The sequence below is a fragment of the Neofelis nebulosa genome, chromosome 2, assembly GCF_028018385.1.
Source record: "Neofelis nebulosa isolate mNeoNeb1 chromosome 2, mNeoNeb1.pri, whole genome shotgun sequence".
NCBI lineage: Eukaryota > Metazoa > Chordata > Mammalia > Carnivora > Felidae > Neofelis > Neofelis nebulosa.
Window position 1 is genome coordinate 54280746 of NC_080783.1, and position 19891 is coordinate 54300636.

At 37.3% G+C, this 19891-nt stretch overlaps 1 protein-coding gene across 6 annotated transcripts in view; it reads left to right on the plus strand.

The window, feature by feature from the left end:
• The window catches only part of ZNF385B (zinc finger protein 385B), a 405481-nt gene that overhangs the window by 160618 nt on the left and 224972 nt on the right, over nucleotides 1–19891 (plus strand). The window contains exon 1 of one of the 6 annotated variants that reach the window (XM_058712569.1): nucleotides 11697–11728. The exons of the other annotated variants lie outside the window; for them this stretch is intronic. The gene's annotated coding sequence lies outside the window, so the exon portion shown is untranslated. Of the gene's footprint in view, nucleotides 1–11696; nucleotides 11729–19891 lie in introns of those variants that run through there. 6 annotated transcript variants of the gene reach the window in all.

Genomic DNA, 19891 nt, shown 5'->3' on the forward strand with positions numbered 1-19891 from the left:
AGTTCTCCATATCCTTGCCAACACTTAATGTTATTTGGCTTTTTCATTCTGGCCCTACTAGTGGGTGTGAAGATGTATCACTTGGTGGTTTGGATTTGCATTTCTCTGATGAGTAATGATGTCAACATTTTTTTCATGTGCTTGGTAACTATTTGTATATTTTCCTTGGAGAAATGTCTATTCACATCTTTTGCCCATTTTTAAATTGAGATTTTTGTCTTCTTTATTATTGAGTTGTAAGCGTTCTTTACATGTTCTAGATACAGGTTCCTTACCAGATACATGATTTGTAAATATTTTCTCTCATTCTATGGATTATTCTTTCACGTTGTTAATGCTATCTTTTGAAGCACAACTAAAATTTTTTTGATGAAGTCCAGTTTATCAATTTTTTTTTCTTTTGTTGTTCATGCTTTTGGTCTCATAACTAAGAATCCTTCACCAAATCCGAGATCATGAGGATTTACCCCTATGTTTTCTTTTAGTAGTTTTTTGGTGTTAACTCTTACATTTCGGTCTTTGGTCCATTTTGTGTTAATTTTTACATGTGATGTAAGCTGGCATTATTAATATTGCTTCCTTTCACTCTCAAAATGCTGGATGATAAATGGTATGGTCACTCTAGTTAGAGATGAAATAAATGAAATAGATTAAAGCTACCTGACCTATGATAATTAACGATGTATAAAAGCAAGAATCATATGGCCCTAAGGGCATATAGAGAAGACAATTTCAAAAAAAAAAAAAAAGATAGAATGAGTCAAAGGCTAAGAAGATTGAGCAAAGCTCACAGATGTCTCCTTTCAAAAGTCTACAACTGCTGGTCTTTAAAACCCTGAAGTCCAATTCCTTTTCAATTCCTAGAATATTTTATTCGATTCCTCCTTTTTAAAACAGTGTGGCTCTATGCCATCATGGTCAGTAGTGTGCCTATTAACTTTAAAATATCAACTCATGGGCAATTTTGTATTTTCTCTTAATAATGTAAATACATATTTTACAAGTGAATTTCAAAACTTGCTGAAATTAGTAACTAATATTTGCACAGCTACTTTGGTGATGTAAATCTAGAGTTTAAAATAAAAAGTAATGCAGCTAAGTTGAGGGCTATTCCAAATTCTCCATAGTCTGACAACAGACTTGTCATCTCTTTACCTGTCCTAAGGATACCAATTTAATTATCCTAATTGTTTAAATCCTTTTAAGTAAAGTACAGTAGTGAACGTTAGAATTGATAAAAGATCTATGAGTCAGTTATCAGTTCAACTTAAGTTATGAGTTGACAACACACAGAGTAAACTACTATGTAGAATTTAATAATAATAATGAATTTGGATCTTAAAGATATTTTCTTATTTATCTCTCTTAACAACAATTGGATATTTCTTAATCTGTGAATATAGTACTAAAATAGATAAACTTCTGGGACACCTGGGTGGCTTAGTCAGTTGAGTGTCCAGCTCTTGATTTTGGCTCAGGTCCTGATCTCATCATTGGTGGGATTAAGCCCCAAGTCAGGCTGTGTGCTGGCAGCAGGGAGTCTGCTTGGGATTCTCTCTCTCTCTCTCTCTCTCTCTCTCTCTCTCTCTCTCTCTCTCTCTCTGCCCCTCCACTGCTCATGCACACACACTCTCTCTCTCTCTCAAAAGATAGACATGTAAAAACATAAATAACATAAATAAATAAATCATCACTCATCAGCGACTCAGTCAGTTAGGTGTCTGACTTCAGTTCTGGTCATTGTCTCATGGTTCATGAGTTCAAGCCCTCCATCAGGCTTCGTGCTGTCACCACATCCTCTGTCTCCCTCCCCAGCCTGTGCTCTCTTTCTCTCAAAAATCAAACAAACATTAAAAAAATTTTAAAACATAAATAAAATAAAATAGGTAAACTATATTTGAGTGTAAATGAGTCCACTATTCATTATGTTGATATTTTTAGCCTTCATATATATTTGGACCACTGGATGCTTTGACTTTGCTCTTATAAGAAAAAAGACCATGTGTTTTTATTTTTGCCTCCACAAACTTGGGTTATTTGAGGATTCAGTATATAGAATTCTTTTCCTGCCTTTTGGCATCTTATTATCCGAAGATTAATATTCCAGTCAGACAAAAACTGGTTTCTTCATATTTGTTTGGTGTTGTCCCTTGAGGCTGAAAGAGATGTAACAACCAAATATCTATTTACCAAGACAGGCAGTTATTGTTTTGTTGGTTCTGTCAATCTTTTTGTACCTGTGATTATTTCATAAAAAGTATTTTGAATGATGTTACATGCCTATCAATTTCAGAAACAGCTCTGTGGAGCAGAACACAAATGGAAAAAACTTAGCCAGTGGAACTCTGGATTGTTTTTGTTAGTTAACAAGCTCTGAGAACTTTGAAATTGTAAAGTGCTTTTAAATTAGTCGTGAATCATCTCTGTATCAGAAGTTATTCATTATTGTATTATTGTATCCATTTTCAAAATGAGTCCATTCATTTGGTCATATCAGACAACCAGTAGGGAGGGAAAATCATAGTTCACATTTCCCTATTGCTCATATACTTAGGGGACAGTGTTACAGATATCAGGACATGGCGGGGATATTCTTCCTCTTCCTCATGCAGTCATTCAGTGTCCTAGCTAATGCAAATAAGTGACCTGTAAAAGGAGTATGCAGGGTAGGTGGGATGAGAGTCACTACAGAGGTGAGCCTCCCTTCCTTATGGCAGTTTGTGTCATCCTGTGGGGGTTCCTTGGCAGAAACAAGGTTAGAAACTATTGCTCTTGGGATAGTCCAATAAATATAGACCAAGTAGTACAGATCTCCTGAAAAATATGGAAAACTTGTGCCTGACTAGAGGTGTTCCAAGTCAATGCTACTCAAACTTAAAAAGGCAAGTTTTGGTTCAGGACTCTCGTGGAGAGTCCAGTACTGCAGAACACTGTGTTTTCTGACAAGCTCACAGAGAATGGGATGCTTCTGGTGCAGGAACCACGCTGAGTAACCAGGACTGTGTGGTTCAGGCTTGCCATGGGCCCCTCAGGGTACAGGAGTCAGAAGGTGAAAGAACACGGGTGAAGGCAGGTACTTGCTCCTGTGAACAGAAGGGGCAAGGAGGAAACTCCAGTGTGCACAGAGGGAGAGGCACTAAAGATGGAAGACTGATAAACACTGAATCCCTGGAAAATCTTCAAAGATGAGAGCAGACTTGTTTTAATTGAGAGAAGATCTCTTAGAAGGTTTCCAGTGCTCACAGAGGTAGATGAGAAAGATGATTTATGCAGCGGCATGAAAGACAAGTTCAGCAAAACTTTTTGAATGACATGTAGGAAAGAATTTAATGTATCAAACTGCAGTAATGTCATGTATGGAAAAGCACTTTGTGAAACAAAGCTCTACTCAAATATAGGACACTGGCATTAATACTAATAGCCTTAGTCAAGCCAGTAGGCATGGCACTGGGGGTCAGATCAAGGTTATCACCAAGGGTACTGAGGAAAGGAGATTGGAGAAGTGGGGCCAGAGAATGGACCACTGGCTTTAAGGTCATGAATGGAGGAGAGGAAGTGGATGAATGTGATGACATGATCTCTTGCTTAGGGAAGAACTGAAACCAGGGAGTTTAAGGAACCTTAAATTTCCCTTGGACCTGATCCTTCATTTTATGGATGAACAAACTGAGGTCCAGAAAAACTAAATTATGTGCACAAAGTCACTCAGCAAGTAGGGTACAGAGTAGTGTCTTCCTTTAGGACTGCCAGATTTAGCCTATAAGGAGACAGGATGCCCAGTTAAATTTGAATTTCAGTTTAAAAATAATTTTTAGTATAAAAATGTCCAATGAATACCTCTAGTCAAGCAAAATATTTGTGACATACTAAAAAACTTATTTATTGTTGATCTGAAATTCACATCTACTGGACATCCTATATTGTTTCTGGAAACACTAGATTCATTGGCAATCCAGTACTTTTTGGTAAATAGAGATATAGGAAAGATGAAGAAGATACATTGACCTTGTATTTAGAATATAAGATCCATTAGGGCATACATTTCTATGTATTTATTATCTGGAGATTCTCCAGAATCTAGGTCTGTGAATAGCACTCAGTAAATATTTATTGTACGTGTGAATGAAGGTATGGTAATGCTAAAAATATTGTGCCAAGTAGGATGCCTAACATACAAAAGAACAGAACTAAGATTTAGTATTTGTTCATAAACATATTCTATGTGTCTGATATTTTTTCAGCAGAACATTCTTGAGCAAATTTCTCAAGAATGTTCGCTATGGAAAATAAAGTACAAAGAAAAGATAAGACTTTGAAAATGAATTTTTGAGTCATATTAGAGCTTGAAAATTCTGTATTGCTAGTTTACTTGAATTTTCAAGAGTAATTCTGAGGATTTTAACTGATTAATAATTCAGGATTGAAGTATGGCATGTAGCACAAATTGATGTGGTTTGGAATATATTTCTGAAAAAATAAACACTCCAGAGCTCATTTTTCATCAAAGGGAAATAGGACAGAGGAGCTGATTGCTGGAACCTGGCCACAGCTTCCCTGCAAGCAAGGTGGGTGCAGGTGGAGTTTATCAGTCCTCTTCATCTAGATCTAAATCAGTGCTGAGGGAACTGATTGGGTTCATCCCTATTTAAGCACCTCTGATATGGCCACAATCTTGTTGGATTTCTTAACTGACACTTGGGGTAGAAAAGGATTTGATGAAGCACAAGAATAACTGTCACTTGTTAAGGATTTACTGTGAGCAAGCATGCATCCAGCAGGAACCCATTTAACCTTGCAAGGAAGGTATTATGATCCCCATTTTTCAGATGAGAAAATTGAGGCATACAAAGATGAAGTAACTTAACACAATAAGTGGTAAAAATGGTTAAAAACAAAACAAAACAAAAAAACCCAAAAACCCTTTCCATTGGGCAACAATGCAAATCAGCTTATTCTAAGAATACCAGAATCCTGCAAAATATATTGCCTTGTTTTACCAAAATAATCATCATGGAAAATAATTACAAGTAGATCATATTACCATGAATCAAACTTTGGTTTGCATGAACTTAATAAACATCCTCTAACCAAAGTAAGTCATCAGTCCAGTGATTTAGTTCTAGTCTCATATTTTCTCTCACCCTCTGCCTTCATTAGGAGGGCGATGCACCGCGTCTGCATTTTCTCATTGTGCAGTTATCATTGTGCTGGGGTCTATCTGTTGGTGTCTGGGCAGGCAGCAGATGGTACATTCAAGCAGGTAATTGAGGAGAGCTTAATGAAGGCGATATTTTCAAAAGTGTGGACAGGGTTAAGAGAACAAATGGGAGAGAGAGAAGGGCCAGGAACTAGCAACAGCTGGAATTAATTACTGTCCCTTGACCCTGAAACAATGAGAGAAGAGAGCCGTTGCCAGAAGCCAGAGACAGGTGCAGCACAGCAGAGGGACAACCAGCAGGCAAGGAGCTGCTATCTTCTAGGAAGGGTGCAGCCAGTTTGTTGCCACCAGAAAGAAGTAAATCCAAACAAAGTCTAGGGTGAAAATGACATACACAAATGCCTGCCTTCCCTCTCTTCTTGTAGTCTAGTCTCTTACTGGTAGCCAACATGAACTAACTGAATTCAAACGGAAGCCAGAGGACAAGGGAACCACTGATCTAGTCCACAAAGGTCAGTCTCCCCAGGGCACAGAGCAGGGTGGAGAATGGGACATATATGGCTCTGGAAGGGCAGATGGAAAATATCCGTTGCATAGTGCTTTACTGCCATGGTTGCATAGCCTAATAAGCCCACTTTCCCTTCTCTTGCACTCTTCTTTTCCACATTCCTTTTGTCTTCCAAGTTCTCTCTCTGGCAGATGTCTCCTCTTTGCTCTGCATGGAGGGCTGCTGGTCTACCTCTTGAATTTAAGTGATGTTACCCTGGTGTTGGGCCCCATTTTTATGGGGCTCCTAGTGCTTCCCAACTCCATCTCCAGGTCCACTGAGGAACACATACTCTGGGGCAGATCTCCCTGGTCATCTGATTCCTTGGTTCTCTGATTTGACTAGGGAAGCCTCTCTTCCTTGTTACACCATTGGCAATCTCTCTCCAGATACTCCAGAGCGTTGAGTTCTAAAGGCATTTCCTTCAAATGGCTACCTTCCTAGGAAATTAAGTAGCCTCTGTCTTTACACAGTGCCTGATTTCCTATGGCATTTCTGCCTCCTGGAGCAGCCAAGTCCCTAGTATTTATTACCCAGTAGAAACCACAACTCATGTGGCACAGCCTGGAAGCACTGCAACTGAAATAACATAGTCTAACAACAGGAGAGGGTTTTTTTCTTCTTCCTCTTCTTTTTTGTTTGTTTTTACTTATGTTCCTAGAATATTAAGAAAAGGATACATGAAACAGTATTCAGGAAATTCCCTTTCCCTTCCTTTCATCAGTTTTCTCACCCTCTCTCAGTTCCTTCAGCATCTTTTCTCTGGAGTCTCCCCGGCACCTCCCCCACCTCTAACCCACCTGTCTCCCTTCTTCCTCCTCTTTCCCATTTCTTTCATTTCTAGATCACAGAAGTCCCAGAGAACTTGCCTGGCAACAGAACCTGACTCTGAGGTAGAGAAGGGAAAGAAACTGAGCTGGTAGAGGTGAGACCCTTCTCAGTAGATAGAAAATGAGAAAGGCTGGGTGCATTTCTGCCTGAATAATGTATCCTTGCCAGTGTGAGGATCATGATGGAGTGAGAACAGCAGCACTGAAAGGTATCAAAAGACTTTTTTTTTTTTTTTAATTTTTATTTTTGGGACAGAGAGAGACAGAGCATGAACGGGGAGGGGCAGAGAGAGAGGGAGACACAGAATGGGAAACAGGCTCCAGGCTCTGAGCCATCAGCCCAGAGCCTGACGCGGGGCTCGAACTCACGGACCGCGAGATCGTGACCTGGCTGAAGTCGGACGCTTAACCGACTGCGCCACCCAGGCGCCCCTCAAAAGACTTTTAAACTTTAAACAACTTGATAGTTATGGCATATGAATTACAGTCTCATAACCAAAGTCATTTTCCATCTGTAATTATTACAGTGGCTGCCATTCATTGAGTGCTTGCCCCGTGCCAGGCGTTTTACCAAGGATTTTAATATATTTATCTCTAAAGTTCGAACCAAATCTATAACATATTGGTGCCAGCCTCCCTTTGCAAATGAAGAAATTGAAATGCAGAGCCATGATTTGAACAAATTGTGACTCTAAAGCACACCCCTTTTCATTAACAATAGCACTAGTACAGTAGCTCCCAACAGATGAACAAATACTGTCACCAGTCCTTGTGCTATCATGCATGCAGCGTTTTTAATCTTCACATCAACCCAGTGAGGTAGTAGGGTTGTTAGCACCACTCTATGGATGAGAGTCAGAGACATGAAGGCACCCTGTTGGCCACACAGCTAGTACTCTTGAGAGTCACACGTGAACCCAGGTCTGTTGGACTCCAGATGCGTTCTCTTAATGACTGACCTGTACTCCAAAGATGTCTGCTTTATAATATTATATACGAGGGACAGAGTGGTGTTATTAATATAGTAGCTTGTTAGTTATTAATTTCTAGGATAACTCTGTGTGGGTGGAGGCAGGTATTTCTAAGAGTTGAGAACCAACGTGACAGGACCTGCTGTGATATGGGTTGCAGCAGGTGTAGGTCAGCTGGTGAATGCTAGGGTGGGGCAACATACTCCATGCCAGCATTTTGAAATAGAGAAATTTGGGGTTCATGAGTGAGTCAAGACAATGACAAACAGCAACTGACCCTGTGAAACAGAAACCAAAGAATAGATTACAATACACAGGTCCCTCCACTTGATGTTTACTAGTTAGCCCATTTCTTGAACAGCAATCCAATAATAATCATCATGTCTCAGGGGAGTCTCCCCTATAGTTCAGGTCATTTCCTTCATGACTGGCTGTATGACTGTGATAGTTTTTTTTTTTTTAATATTATTTATTTATTTTCATCTAAATGTTTTTAAAGTCTAGTATAGTTAACATACAGGTTTATATTAGTTTCAGGTGTACAATATAGTGATTCCACAATTCTATGTATTCTGTGCTCATCAAGATAAGTGTACTCTTTATTTTGTGTGTACATATATTTGTGTATATGTGTGTGTATGTGTGTGTGTGTACACACACTTCATCTTCTTTATTCATTTATTTCTTCATGGACACTTGGGATGCTTCCATAATTTGGCTATTGTAAATAATGCTGCAATAAATACAGCGGTGCAAATACCTTTTTGAATCAGTGTTTTCATATTATTTGGGAAATACCCAGTAGTTGACTGTGATAGTTGTATGGAAGACGAGTCCTGATACTGAAATTAGTCTATAAATTCTGAAATGAATAAAATATGGAGATGTATTGATAAAACAATACAAATGTTGGCTTAACTAGTCAGTTGCCTCATGAGAGAATTAGAAAAAACAATAAGTAGTTGTCAGAAGCCCACTCATGAACTGTTACATAGACTTCAGGTAATTTTCTAAGGTGTATATTTTTAAATAAAATTTTAGTTCTGTTAGATGAAAACCATCAACTTTTAGCAGATTAAGATAATTTTTAATGTTTAAATATAATATTTGTTGGGTGATTTCTACGATGATTTCATGGAGTGTTTTAGGGGAAGGCAAGTTTAGGGGTCTGTGGTTTTGGGATCAAGGAAAGTTGTCATAAATCATACAGTTAAAACATTGACCTCTCTCCCAGCCTATCATTCACCTTCCTTACCTTCTGTTTCTCCTACTGTCAAATTTTACCCTGAAGAAGTTAAGACTCAGAGACACAAGTGTATAAAAGAGCACTTAATAAGACCCAAATCCTGAGGCCAGTTTCTTCCCCCAGGCCAATTTCTAATGTAAATCCTTCCTTTTCCAGGTTTTGGTGTCTTTTTTTTTTTTTTTTTTTTTTTAATTTCTATCTCATCTGAGGCATTGTGCCAAGCACTCAGAGTATACAGACCATGAAGTACTCCAGAAGCTCACAGGCAATTTTCTCTTGAAAAGTGGCTCCCAATGCAAACTGGTGCAGCTGCTGTGAACAGTATGGAGGTTCCTCAAAAAGTTAAAAACAGAACTACCCTACAATCCAGCAATCGCACTACTAGGCATTTACCCAGAGAATGCAGAAACACTAATTCAAAGGATTACATGCACCAGAGTGTTTACAGCAGCATTATCTACAATAGCCAAATTATGGAAAGAGCCAAAGTGTCCATCAACTGATGAACAGATAAAGAAGATATGGGAGATAGACATAGATATAGATATAGATATAGATATAGATATAGATATAGATATAGATATAGATATAGATTAGATATATAGATATATGATGGAATATTTTTCAGCCATAAAAAGAATGAAATATTGCCATTTGTGATGACATTGGTGGAGCTAGAGAGTATTATGCTAAGCAAAATAAGTCAAAGACAAATATATGATTTCATTCATATGTGGAATTTAAGAAACAAAACAAAGGAGCAAAGGGAAAAAAAGAGAGCAGCAATCCAAAAAACAGACTTTTAACTATAGAGAACAAACTGAGGGTTGCTGGAAGGGAGGTGGGAAGAGGGATGGGTGAAATAGGTGATGGGAATTGAGGAGTGAACTTGTGATGAACACCAGGTGTTGTATGGAAGTGTTGAATCACTACGTCGTATACCTGAAACTAATACTACACTGTATGTCAACTGGAATTTAAATAAAAACTTAAAAGAAAAGTGGTTCCAACACCATACCTCACTGATACTGTGGCTGCTGGTGAAAAATTCAGATCCTCCTCCTGGAGGAGGCTAGTGGAAACCAGGAGGAGATCCTCCTCCGGGAGGAGGCCTGTGGAAACCAAACCTCAGTACCTGGGCAGGTACAGGGAGGCCTGTCTTCCTAGAGCCATTGAGGGGAACCCCAACATGAACAGAACTGATGGTAACATGATGAGATGATAGGAGCAGTGGTGCAGAAAGGGAAGGGAATGTGAAGAAGGGCTGGCCTCGACTCCTTTCTGATTATTAGAAGACTGCAAGGCACAGCCTCCTGCTGGCCTTTGATGCCAACTAAAGTAGAACATTATACATGCTGATGCTGTGTGTGGTTCATCCTATTTATCTACTTTTGGTTTGGAATCTACTAACGCCTTCTGGGCTGGCTAAGTTGGTAGAGCATCTGACTCTTGATCCCATGGTTTGGAATCTACTAGACCTATTTCTTGCTAAATATAGTTTGCTATTGAAAAACATGTAATGTTTAGCATCAGAGGATGAAATTAAGTGTTAGCTCTATATAGGCTAAGCCTAGCACTTTAAATTGACTCATTTGTAGGTAGTATAAAATGGTGCTGTCCATACAGTCAAGATGATTGCAGTTACTACGCTCGCATTATATAGTCCATGAATGCGTACTGACTTCCATTTCTCCTTTTGCAAGATTATATAACTATTGCACTCTTAATTAGGAGGGTGATGATGCTGATACCAAGGAATTCAATGCAATGAACTTTTTATTATTAGAGATAAAAATTAATCCTCAATTCCTTTGGCCTTTTAATTGTTTAACTGTGGAATCAGTCAAATGTGGAGGCTGAAGAAGCACCGAGGGATAATGTAATTGCAACTCTTCAAACAATTGTATCTGTCTGGAGAATGAAGATTGATGATCTGGAAAATAGATCTCATTGTTTCAGTAGTAGAATTATGGGTTTTGCCAGTGGCTATTAAGAGAGATTCTCTGGGAAACTTTTTACCAAAAGAAAAAAAAAATGATACTTGTGAGATGAAGGAAATTTAATTCAGACACTTTTCATTAAGAAAGGCCAGAAACTCCAATTCCCAAGTTCATAGTTGACGAGAGGCCCCAGAGCAGTAATTATCCATTTTTCAAGTTTCCTGATAGAAAGCTCTTCAATTAGATATAGACAAGGGGAAAATTATGGTAAAAGGAAGGGTAGTTTGTCCTTTCTAAAGAGCACTAGGAAAATAGAGACTATATAACAATGTTAAGAGATAATTATATTAAATGAGTTAAGCACTTTGAATTATCTTAAAAGATGTTAAATTACTTTCGGTATTGCTATTTCACTTAAAGTGCGTAAAATTTTAACTCTGAAAATAAACTTGCATTCAGTATTCATTTATGTTCCCTAAATTCTCAGAAAGGATGGGTTGCCTTGGGCATCCTTGGATATCCCTTGGGGAAATAGGTTATTCTGTGGATGAACTAGGTAGTGTTTTTTGTTCAAAGTGCCAGTGAATATTTGAAATGTTGATTCAGTATATTTGTCATGCTGTTAGAAAGATTGATTAGTTGTCTCACTTGTTGATTCTAATGTTACTTGACAAGCATCATTTGCATGGCCATTTGTGTTTTCTACCTTCCTTATTCATATACGAGGTAGAAATGGGTGTAAATGATTGACTTGATAGGAGGCTATGGGCTATCATGGATTAATATAAGTCAGAGGAAATGCCTCCCTCTTTGTTCAGCCACATAATGGTAGTTCATGAATATTTTATTTTACCATTTTAAAGTGGAGGAAGCTTAGAAGGTGAGTTGAAGTGACCTCAGTCCCTTTCATTTTATTTATAATGTAGTGTTTCTTGTTACTTGCTGCTAAGCAGAGAGTGAAGATGTAACTGTTTACCTCAACAGGGTAAATGGAAGCAGCTCTACAGCCATGGTCCACCACCAAGCTGAACTCTGAGTATGTATCTGTCCAGGAATTACTTCTAATCTGAGCACAGAGATGATACAGAACATATATTTAGAATGAAATAGTCACTGGCCTTTTGCATGATTTTATTTTATTAATGGAGACTTCTACTAGCAGGCAGTGAATGTAGAAGGGAGGTTTTAGAAACCGAGAACTTGAGAAACACATTATATGTGCTTATTATTATTTTTAGGTTGGAAGGGCTGTGTTTTAGAAATGTGAAAAAGTTCTTCTTTCTTATATCTATAACATTTTTTAAAAGAAATACTACTTTATTTTAAAGTTTTTTTTATTCACAAACATTTCATTTATATCCCTAAAAGATAAGGAATTTTTAAAATACATAAACACAATACCATGATGTCTGAAAAAGTGAAGAATCCCCTTAACATGTTCCAATATGCAGTCAGTATTCAAATCTCCCATAAGCAAACTTGTACATTTTTTTTCAAATCAGGATCCCGTCTATAACATTTCTTATTTTAAAGCTAAAAATAAGACAGTGTTGTATGAGAATAGCACTAAAGGATGATGAAGTTGGGGAAACAAGAGGATTGAAAACAGATAAAAACAAACAAACAAAACTTAGGCCTTGACACGGTTTGTTCAGGATGTTCAAGATAAAGTAGCCACATTTTTAAAAGAGATGAACATTAATGTTCTCTAATGGTAAAGTAATAAATGTGGTTTCTTTGTAAACCATTTCAAAATTAAAGACATGAAAAGACAAGGAGAAATTAACCCCAACAGCTGCTGCCACCATGCTTCTCTACCAGTCACAGGTAGCCCAACTGGTGCCTCCCATCTTAATTCTGTGTGTGGCTGTGGAGGACATTTTTGTAAAGCAAAAATGTGATGCTTTTATACCTACCATCTGGAAGGTACTTTTTGTCCCACTTAATTATTTGTCATTATTTGTTTGCACTGTAAGTCATTAAAAGACTTTCAAGGGGTGTGGGTGGCTCAGTTAGTTGAGCGGTTGAGCGTCCGACTTCAGCTCAGGTCATGATCTCCCAGTTCATGGGTTTGAACGCCACGTTAGGCTCTGTGGTGACAGCTCAGAGCCTGGATCCTGCTTCAGATTCTGTGTCTCCCTCTCTCTCTCTCTCTCTGCCCCTCCCCTGCTTGCGTTCTTTCTGTCTCTCAAAAATAAATTAATGCTAAAAAAAATGTTTTTTAAGACATTCAAAAAGAAAGAATGAGAGAGAAAGAAGCTGAGATTCTGTATACAGCCTGCTTTTCCACCAACAAGATGCTCCCCACTACAGTGGGGATGACTGTCCTTCCTGATTAGGATCTTTTAGCCTACAGTATAAGAATATGAATTGTTTTAGCCTACAGCGTAGGAATATGATCTCAGCTATGAACTTCCAACATCCAAAATATTGATTCTACCTCATTGGGCAGTGGAGTTAATAACAGTAATGATACAAAAAAATAAGTAATAGGATTGGGGACCTCTACCAAATAGGGGGAAGGGTAGTGTTTGCTTCTCGCGTTGAGGAGGAATAAAAATTCAGTGAAATTATCACAAACCCGAGGGTTAAGAAGGTTATATATCTGTTCCATATATCAGTCTAAAGTCTAGTGAATAGATCTCTTCAGAGTTAAACCACAGTGAGAAGGCACAAAGCCTTCAGGCTTTTAGGAAACTATTCTGAGATTTGGAATCAGAACATAAGGCATCAGAAGTAAGATATCAAAGAGCTCACTTTTTAAAATAAAAGGGGGTTACTTTGTAGTTACAACAAGAACAGTAGGAAATAGAAAGAAACCCAGGGAAGGACACATAGATCCAGCAAATCATGTCAGTTCTGCACATGGAGATGGGAGCCAGGGGGTAGCATCAAGTAAAATGGGCAGGAATTCAAAAATTGTGTTCTGAACTTGCTTAAAGGGAGTAGGGTCACAAAAGGGGGAAGAGGGTGGGGAAATGGATACTGTAATAAGTAGAGTCAGGTCCTGCTGATGCAGGAAAAATGTGTCAGAAAGAACTGTTCTGCTGTCATTTAAGTATTAAAAGTCACAGGAGCCTTGGCATAATGTCTTCCTCCGTTTGACTCTGTCACATGCATATATATCCTTTCATAGCATCACAGGTGAAAGGTGACTAGTTGAGGACAGCATTTGAATATTACTGCTTTGTCTGGCCAGATACTGTCTTATAACAATTCATGTACAGTCCTATTTTAATGGCTCCAAAGTGAATATAAATATGCCATGGGTATTTAATAATTTTTTATTATTTGACATTTATACTACAGTAAGGTTTTTGCTAATATAAATTATGCTACATCAAATAACCTCGTAGGCAAGTCTTTGTGTGTCATTAGTTGTTTCCTTTGAGTAATTGCTGTAACTTGAGTACAGAGGCTTAGAAATTGCCCATTTCAGACTGTCGCTACTGCTCGCCAAACTTCCTTCCATAGAGTTTGTACCAGTGCACACAACCATCAACCGTGAAACATCAACCATTTCCCACATTCAAGGATGAGACTCCTAGCACATCATCATTTTATAAACCTCTGAATTGTGTTTTTCTAATAGTGCAGATGATGTCAATTAAGTCATAGGAACTCTTCTTCCTGGTACTCATTGAGATCAAAGGTGTGCAATTTTAAAATACCCTGGTGGAAGTTAGAGCAAAACACAGAATATAGTGATCCAGAGTGCCTGGGTGGCTCAGTTGGTTGAGCATCTGACTTCAGCTCAGGTCATGATCTCATGGTTCATGAATACAAGCCCCATGTCTGGCTCTGTGCTGACAGCTCAGAGCCTGGAGCCTCCTTCAGATTCTGTGTCTCCCTCTCTCTCTCTGCCCCTCCCTGACTCACGCTCTGTCTCTTTCTTTCTCTCTCTAAAAAATAAACATTAAATTTTTTTTAAAAAAAGAATATGGTGATCAAAGAATATTTAAGCTATACAGAGTGATCATACTCATTATTTTATTAGCCAGGTGTTCTAATCTATTTCTCTAACCACAGTCTAACATATTTCTATCTTTAATCCTTCTAATTGTATAATCACTCAAAAGGAAACTAATAATTCTTCCTTTCTCAAAAACTAGAAAAGTCAGGTAAAGAACATAAGAATATAAGGTCCCTGAACAACTCAGTAATATTACTATAGTTTTAAAAGAGAATCCAGGGGTGTCTGCGTGGCTCAGTCGGTTAGGCGTCCGACTTCGGCTCAGGTCATGATCTCACAGCTCATGAGTTCGAGCCCCATGTCGGGTTCTGTGCTGACAGCTCAGAGCCTGAAGCCTGCTTCTCATTCTGTGTCTCCCTCTCTCTCTGCTCCTCCCCTGCTTGTGCTCTTTCTCTGTCTCTCAAAAATGAATAAATGTAAAAAAAATTTTTTTTAAAGAGAATCCGAAACAGAATCCACATTTGAAATTTATTGCTATATTTAAGAAGGTATGACACACTGTTTGCACATATTACTTGATATGGAACAAATATATTAAAAAGTAGAAAATGCTGTCCTCTGTTATTGACCTAAATAAATGCATTATTTTTTTAAGTTTATTTATTTATTGTAAGACAGAGAGACAGAATCTGAAACAGGCTCCCAGCTCTGAGCTGTTAGCACAGAGCCCAATGCGGGGTTCAAACCCACAAACTGAAATCATGACCTGAGCCAAAGTTGGACGTTTAACCAATGAGACACTGAGATGCCCTATAAGTTTTTTAAAATTTCATTTTCTACCTGTTTTATAGACATTGAATTGATATTATTGATTGACTTTTTATTTAGCATTCTTGTTAAATTGACTTTATATGTTTAATTATTTATCTGAAATCCTTGAGATTTTTATACACACACAAATCTCATCATTAGCTAATAATTACACAGCTTCATTTCTTTCTTCCCGTTCTTAAAATGTTTTTTCTTTTCCTTATCGCATTAGCTAGAAACTTCAATATGGTATCAATTAGAAGTATAAAGTACATTTTTGTCTCACTGTCAATCTCAGAGAGAATTTTTTCAATATTTAATCTTTATAGTATCTGCTTTAGGAATTTTGTAGATAACCTTTTTTCCCCACCTTTTTTGAGGTATAGAGGTATTTGGCAAATAAAAATTATGTATATATAAGGTATACAATCTAATGGTTTGATATACATACACATTGTGAAGTGAATGACCACAATTTATTAACACATCCATCACTTCACATAGTTACCTTTTTTGTTGTGGTGGTGGTGGTGAGAACACAACAAATTTCAAGGATATAATGCACTATTATTAACTAGAGTCACCATGTTGTATATTAGATTCCCAGAACATATTCATCTTGTAACTAAAAGTTTGTAGCCTTTGACCAATACCTTCCTATTTTCCCTATACCAAAACCTCTCAATCATCACTCTATCCTCTGCTTCTATGTGTTCACCCTTTTTAGAAACATATAAATTAGGTCGTACTGTATTTGTATTTCTCTGCCATATTTCACTAGCATTAATGTTCTCCAGGTGCAACCATGTTGTCCCAGATGGTGAGATTTCCTTCTTTATATAGATGAATAATACCCATTACATATATATATATGTGTGTGTATACATATATGTATATATGTATATATATGTATATATCATATATATTAATATATAATACACTCCATTATATATATAAGATATATGTATGAGATATAGATATATGGATATATATGAATAAAGAAAATGTGGTGTGTATATATATATATATGTGTATATATATATGTATATATATACACATATATATATATATACATATATATATATACACACACACACACACACACACAAATACATACATACATACATTGGCAGACATTTAAGGTTGTTTTGATAGCTTGGCTATTGTGAATAATGTGCCCATGCACATGAGAGTGCAAATGTCTCTTTGAGATACTGATTTTATTTCCTTTGGATATATCCCCAGCGGTGGATATATGCTGAATCATATGGTAAGTTTTATTTTTATTTTTTATTTTATTTTATTTTAATTTTTTTTTTCTTAATGTTTTTTATTTATTTTTGAGACAGAGAGAGAGCATGAGCGGGGAAGGGTCAGAGAGAGAGGGAGACACAGAATCCGAAACAGGCTCCAGGCTCTGAGCCGTCAGCACAGAGCCCGATGTGGGGCTCGAACTCACAGACTGTGAGATCATGACCTGAGCCGAAGTTGGACGCTCAACCGACTGAGCCACCCAGGCGCCCCTAAGTTTTATTTTTAATATTTTGAGACCCCTCCATATTGTTTTCCATAATTGTTGTAACAATTTACATCTCCACCAACAGTGGTAAGAAAGGGTTCCCTTTTCTCACACCCTTGCCAACACTTTCATCTATTGTCTTTTAATAATAGCCATCCTAACAGGTGTGAGGGGATATTTCATTGTGGTTTTGATATGCATTTCCCTAATAATTAGTGATGAGGAGTTCCATTTCATCTACCTGTTGACTATTTGTATGTTTGCTTTGGAAAAATGTCTTCAGCTTCTTTCATTTTTAAATCAGGTGGTTTCTTTGAGTGAATTCTATGAATTCCTTATATATTTTGGAGAGTAACCGCTTATCAGATATGTCATTGGCAAATATTTTCTCCCATTCTATAGGTTGCCTTTTCACTGTGTTGGTAATTTCCTTTGCTATGTAGGAGTTTTTTGTTTGATATGGTAACACTTGTTCACTTTTGCTTTGGATGTCACCAACCAAGACCAATATCAAGGATCTCTTTCCCTATGTTTTCTTCTAGGAGTTTTACAGTTTCAAATCTTACATTTAAGTCTTTAATCCCTTTTGACTTGATTTTTGTATATGGTATAAAAAAGATAAAGGATCCTATTTCATTCTTTTGCATGTGGGTTTCCAGTTTTCCTAATACCATTTATTGAAGAGATTACCCTTTTCCGGTTATGTAGTCTTGGCACTTTTGACATAGATTACTTGACTGTATATGTGTGGGTTTATTTCTCAGCTCTCTGTTCTGTTCCATTGGTCTATGTGTCTGTTTGTTTTTACAGGTACTATACTAGTTTGATTAAAGACAACGTTTTTCAGATTTAGGAAGTTTCATCTTATTAATACTTTACTAAGATGTTTTTGTCAATAATGGATGTTTTATTTTTTTTAAGTATTTTTTCCACACTTATTGAGATGGCTGCATGCTTTTTCTCCTTCTGTTATAGTGGTAAAAATTAGATTGACTTTAGAATCCTTAACCAACTTTGCATTCCTAGAATAAGCACCACTTTATTATCAAAAGTAAATGGAATAGAGGCGTCTGGGTGGCTCAGTCAGTTGAGCGTCCGACTTCGGCTCAGGTTATGATCTCGCTGTCTGTGAGTTCGAGCCCCACGTTGAGCTCTGTGCTGACAGCTCAGAGCCTGGAGACTGCTTTGGATTCTGTGTCTCTCTCTCTGTTCCTCCCCCACTCAGGCTCTGTCTCTCTCTCTCTCTCTCTGTCTCTCTCTCTGTCAAAAATAAATAAACATTAAAAAAATTTTTTAATTAAAAAAAATGGAATAAATCTAAAATTGTTCCAAAGTGAAAAGCTTATTTTTAGAAAGGAATGGAAATGAGAATGAAAGTGGAGCCATTTCTTATCAGCCAGGATTAATTGTAGTCAAAATTTGCCTTAAACAAAATTAAGGCAAAATGGAGAAAAATCTGGAATCAGGGTTAGACTTACAAGGTATCCAAAAGCATGAAAAAGAAACATACACAGTCAAAACTGTCAAGACTTAGAAGTTCAAAATCATTTGGTAAGCCATGATTGAGAAAGCCAGATACATAAGGGAATGTAGGAACAAGAAGATACTTCTAATCTGGCAAACTCCATAAGAAGATTTGAGTTCTTTATTCTCTGTCAGTAACAGTGAGAAACTGTGTCCTGACTGGACCCTGGCCCATAGACATACCCTTGGATTGGTTTCTTGCTTTTCTTCAGACTCAAGAGACAGTGTCAGATAATCATTCTGAGCTTCTAGCAAAATTTTAAGCCTTCTTCAATTTCATTTCTTATTAGCAGTTGTTGCTGTTGTTAACAATGATTTTAACAAAGAAGAACAACAGAATGGTTTAAGGAGATTATTTTTTTTAAGTTTTATTTATTTACTTTGAGAGAGAGCACGAGTAGGGGAGGGACAGAGAGGGAGGGAATCCCAAGTAGGCTCTACACATTTTTTGTGGAGCTAGATGCTGGGCACGAACTCATGAACTGTGAGATCGTGACCTGAGCCGAAATCAAGAGTTGGATGCTTAAAAAACTGAGCCACCCAGGTGCCCCATGGAGATTCTTATCCTTTACACTCCTGAGGAGTTATTGTGTCAGCTTGAGACATCTCCTATCCCCAAATATTTTCACTCAATAATGCATTCAAAAGTGCTATTCAGGAATGTTTAATCAATAGGTGTTTAAAGTGATCCTATAACGTTCCAATAATGCCCACGGGTGTAAAAGTGTGAAAGTTTTTATTAAATATATCTGGAGGCAAAAGATGTTGCATGTGGCTTTTAAATTTATTGGACTGTCCTTTTTTTTTGTCTTTGTCTCTCTCTTCCCTTCTCATTTTCTGTCTCTCCCTTCTTTACTCTTTCCCTCATTTCTTTCCTTTACTTCCCTTTCTGTATATTAAATTACTAGCAGGTATATGAACATCTATAAACTCTAGCAAAGTATTAGGAATACAAGGAAGTAGAAAGAACATTTCCCAAACTTAAGGAATTCATCAGCTAGTTGTGTGGGCCTAGAGTAAATTCAAATTAATATATATTGATACGCAGTATTGCGAAAACTTAAAATTAGGTGGAAATGTATAGATCACAAGTTCTAGTTAAATGTAAAGAAAATTTTCTGTGGAAATTGGCAGCTGGAAGAGTTCCTAAAAAAACATGTAACTTGAAATCTGTATGTAAATGAGAATCCCAGAGTAAGACAGAGGACCCAGCTGATCAGAAATGTACAATGCAAAGACATTGTATTCATTGGGATTAAAGCCATCTATAGTGACAGAAGAAAACAAAATAATGGTGACTTAAGAATTTATTTTAAATTCTTGTATTTCTTGTTCACTTAAACATATTTTGTTGACCCTCCATGTTTGGTGTGACATTCTAGTGTCAGGGAACCAGGCTTCTCTCTTTAGCTCTGACATCCACGGGCAGCTTG